The following is a 4,706-nucleotide window of genomic DNA, read 5'->3' on the forward strand; positions in this document are numbered from 1 at the left end:
CAGGTATCTTTTCTGTAGAATGATCTGAGTTCCTCTGAGTATATTCTCAATAGGGGAATTGCTGGGTCATACAGAAGATCAATTTCTAGTTCTTTCAGAAATCGCCACACTGTCTTCCAGAGTGGTTGCACTAATTTGCATTCCCACCAGTAGTTTAGAAGCATTCCTTTTTCTCCACATCCTTGTCAGCATCTGCTGCTGTTTGTTTTTATTAATGATGACCATTCTTACTGGGGTTAGGTGGTATCTCAATGTGGTTTTTATTTGCATTTCTCTGATGATGAATGAGGCTGAGCACTTTTTCATGTGTCTGTTGACTGCCTGTATATCTTCTTCTGAGAAGTGTCTATTCATGTCTTTTGCCCACTTTTTAAAGGGGCTGCTTTTTTTTTTCTTTCAGTGTGTTTGAGTTCCTTGTAGATCCTAGATGTTAGGCCTTTGTCAGATAGACAGCTGGCAAATATTTTTTCCCATTCTATGGGCTGTCTCCCTGCTCTTTTGATGGTTTCTTTTGCTTTGCAGAAGCTCGTTAGTTTGATGAGGCCCCACTTATCTATCTTATTTCTTAAGGTATTGGTCTTTAGGGTTCTGAATATGAATTGTTTGCCAGTTCCAATTTCCATAAGAGTGTCTCCTATGTTTTCTAAGATTCTTATAGTTTGAGGTTTTATGTTTAGGTCTTTGAACCATTTAGAGTTAAGTTTTGTGTATGGTGATAGGTAGGGGTCCTGCTTCAATCTTCTGCATATGGTCAGCCAGTTTTCCCAGCACCATTTACTGAATAGGTTCTCCTCTGCCAGTGGCTGTTGTTGAAGGTTTTGTCAAAGATGAGTTGGTTGAGAGTCCAGGAGTTTAAGACCAGCCTAGGCAACAAAATGATACTTTGTCTTTAAAAACAATCAAAAATAAAATTAGCTGAGTGTGGTGGTATATGCCTGGGGAGGCTGAGGCAGAAGGATCACCTGAGCCCAGAAGGTTGCAGCTGCAGTGAGCCATATTTGTGCCACTGCACCCTAGCATGAGCTACAGAGTAAAATGCCAACTCAAAAAAAAAAAAAAAAAGGCTAAAATACCTAGGAATATACTTAACCAAAGAGGGGGGACGAACTCTATAAGGAGAACTACAAAACACTGATGAAGGAAATTGTAGAGAAAACAAATGAAAAATATCCCATGCTCATGGATTGAAAGAATCAACATTGTTAAAATGATCATATTATCCAAAGTAATCTAAAGATTCAATGCAATCTCTATCAGATTACCATCATTTTTCACAGAATTAGAAAAATCCATCCTAAAATCCACATAGAACAAAAAAAGAGCCAGAATAGCCAAAGCAATCCTAAGCAAAAAGAACAAAGCTTGAGGCATCACATTACCTGACTTCAAATTGTACTACAAAGCTATAGTAACCAAAACAGCATGGTACTGGTACAAGAACAGACACACGAACAGGGTAAAGAACCCAGAAATAAACCCCCAATACTTACAACCAACTTATCTTCAACAACAAAGCAGACAAAAACATACACTTGGGAAAGGATATCCTGTTCATCACAACACAATTCACAATTGTAAAGATGTGGAATCAATCTAAATACCCATTAACTGATCAGTGAATAATGAAAATGTAATCTATCTATCTATCTATCTATCTATCTGAATGAGGGGGGCACCCAAAACATGGAATTTATTTATATATATATGAATGAGGGGTACCTCCCCAAACTGGAATTTATTTATTAAAAATTGTGTATGTATTCTTACATGTGTAAACTTCAGTCATCTTCAAAGTACTCACTGTTTGATGCAATACACTTATTGAGATGCTTTTTCCCCTGCTCAGAAGTTTTTTAACTCATCCATTCTGATGTCCTTTAGTGTTTCTGCTGTTTTTTGTTTTACCTCTTCCACATCAGCAGATTGTTTTCCTTTGAGGACTTTTTTCATCCATGAAAGCCAAGTAAAGTTGCTCCAGTTGAAATCAGGTGAATAGGGAGGCTGGGGCATGCCATTTTTGGTCAAAAACTGCTAAACACTCAGCAGAATGTGGACATCGTGCATTGTCATAGTGGAAGAACCAGTCATCTGTTTGTCACAACTCAGGATAGTTCTTCACAAATTGTGATGCTACCTTCTCAAAACTTTCAGATAAAAACTTTGATTGATGCTTTGATCCACAGGAACAAATTCTGAGGGTACCACAAAGGGCCCGCCCTCCAAAAGATAATATTGTTTTTTTGAGGATCCCTGCTCTCACACCCCCCCCCCACACACACACCATAGAATTCTATTCAGCCATGAAAAGTAATGAAATAATGTACTTTGCATCAACTTGAATGGAATTGGAGACCATCATCCTAAGTGAAATAACACAGGAATAGAAAACCAAACACCACATGTTCTTGCTTATAAGTGGGAGCTGAACTAGGGAACTGCAAATCCATATAGGATGGCATAATGGACATTGAAGACTCAGAAAGGAGAGGGTGGGGGTGAGAAAGGAAGAGAAATTACCTATCAGACAAAAAGTGCACAGGGGCGGAAGGTATACTTAAAGCCTAGACTTCTTTGCCACTATACATTGTATGGTGGCAATGTAACCAAAAATCATTTGTACACCCTAAAGTCATTGAAATTTTAAAAAATTCAATAAATAAATAAGAGCAAGTTTGCACAGGTACCAGACTGCCTATGGCCCAAGTCTGGACATTCTCATGGAGTCATAAGTTTCCACAGCCATCAAGGTTTTTCAATGGACCTTAGTGTGGCCTTCCTTCCAAGTGGGTGAAAAGAAAAAATACATGGGCAAAGGACTTAGGAACGGTGTAGTAACCAGCACTCTAACAGGGAAGCACATGGAATGTTAGGAACTGATTACTTGGGGCTTGGGCAGTTTGTGCTTGCTGTCCATGGCTGCATGGCTCTCTGGTAAATATATGTAGTTGTTGGCTGCAACCTCTGGGCTGGGATAATCCACGTTCCGTGGAGATAGGGCAGCTGAGCTGGAGCCATGAACAGCACATGCAGCAGTTGGACTGACCACTGCTGCTTCAGGATTTGTAGATTGTTCTATTTCACAAGTCACGAAGCATACAGAGCTATAAGAAAACAAGTTTTTCAAAGTCTACCAAAATCTGCCTTTAGTGGTGGCTATTACAAAATAACTAAATGGGAAGCAGTATTAGTAGGAGTAACCCCTACTGCCAGTTTAAAAAAATAGAGATATTAGTCAACAAACTTTGCTTTTTTTTGTTTGTTTTTGAGTTGGAGTCTCACTCCGTCACCTAGACTGGAGTGCAGTGGCCGCTCCCGGCCACTGCAGCCTCGACCTGCTGGGCTCCGGCGATCCTTCCGCCTCAGCCTTCCAAGTAGCCGGAATTACAGGCATGCGCTACCACGCCCAGCTGATTTTTTGATTTATTGTAGAGATGAGGTCTCACTGCACAGGCGGATCTCGAACCCGCGGGCTCAGGCAATCCACTCACCTCAGCCTCCCAAAGTGCTGAGATTACAGGCTGAGCCACCGAGCCCGGCTAAACTTTGCTCTTAAATCATTCAAATAAAGGAGGATCTCCTTATATGGCAGCCAAAATCAGTGAAGTTAAAGATTTACTAGAAGTTCTAGGCAGGTTAAACAATGAAGTAAACGTATGATGAATTTTAAATTTATATTAGTTTATGTATGCAAATACCAACTTTTTAAAATAAAATGCCTCAAAGATACAATTTTTTAAAAAAATTATTTAATACAAGGTAAAAAGACAATCAAACAAAAGCAACTGATTACCTGGGGAGAAATGAGAACAGTAGCTTCTGACGAAGGTCTATGCTGCTACCTGCTTCATACAGACAAAATAAAAGCACCAGACACTGCCCCCTTAATGCCTTAGCCTCAAAGTGCAATCAAGAAAGTGAATGCAATGCACTCTGTCCACTGATGGTGAGCATAAGTGCCTGAAACAATGGAGAAGAGAATGAAGACCCCTTTCTCCTCCTGGATTCAGCTAATTATAAGTTCTTTTCAGACACCCATGGCTCCAAGACTGCCTGGAACTTCTTATTTCCCAGCACAGTTCCATTAGCAGGATCAGAGGTAACATTCCACGAATCTTCTCCATCTCCATCAAGAGGGCCACATTCTCCATGAGCATGGCAGAGGCTTCATAAGGAACTGGCTTGTCAGACACGATAAGAGGAAGCTGGTTTCTAAACAGAACGAGTCAGAAGAGAGCCTGAGCGGGGCTCAGCATCCATCTGGTTTGGGATTGGTTCATTCATGACTCCTGCATAGGGTGCTTCTCGTGGTGGTTACTGAGTACTTCATCAATCAAGCACTCCCCAAAGAGATCGGCGAGTCTCCATTTTACAGGAGAGAAAACAGAAAGACAAGCTAACTTTTTAAAAGCTAAACAGCAAGTATGTGAATGAGGTGAGGCTGGAACTAATTAACAACAGAGCACTGGTCCTAGGAAGAGGTTTCCATTCTATGGAGAGGAAAATAGGATGTAAGAAAGGTATTAAAAGCAGAGTGTAAAAGGCTGAGTGGTAGGTGTAGAAAGAGTTTCTTTTTTCTTTTTTCTTTTTTGAGTTGGAGTCTCATCGTCGCCCAGACTAGAGTGCAGTGGCCGCTCCCGGCCACCGCAGCCTCGACCCGCTGGGCTCCAGTGATCCTTCCGCCTCAGCCTTCCAAGTAGCTGGAACTA

The sequence above is a fragment of the Carlito syrichta genome, unplaced genomic scaffold (genome assembly GCF_000164805.1).
Source record: "Carlito syrichta isolate Samal-C Ts95f unplaced genomic scaffold, Tarsius_syrichta-2.0.1 Scaffold308800, whole genome shotgun sequence".
NCBI lineage: Eukaryota > Metazoa > Chordata > Mammalia > Primates > Tarsiidae > Carlito > Carlito syrichta.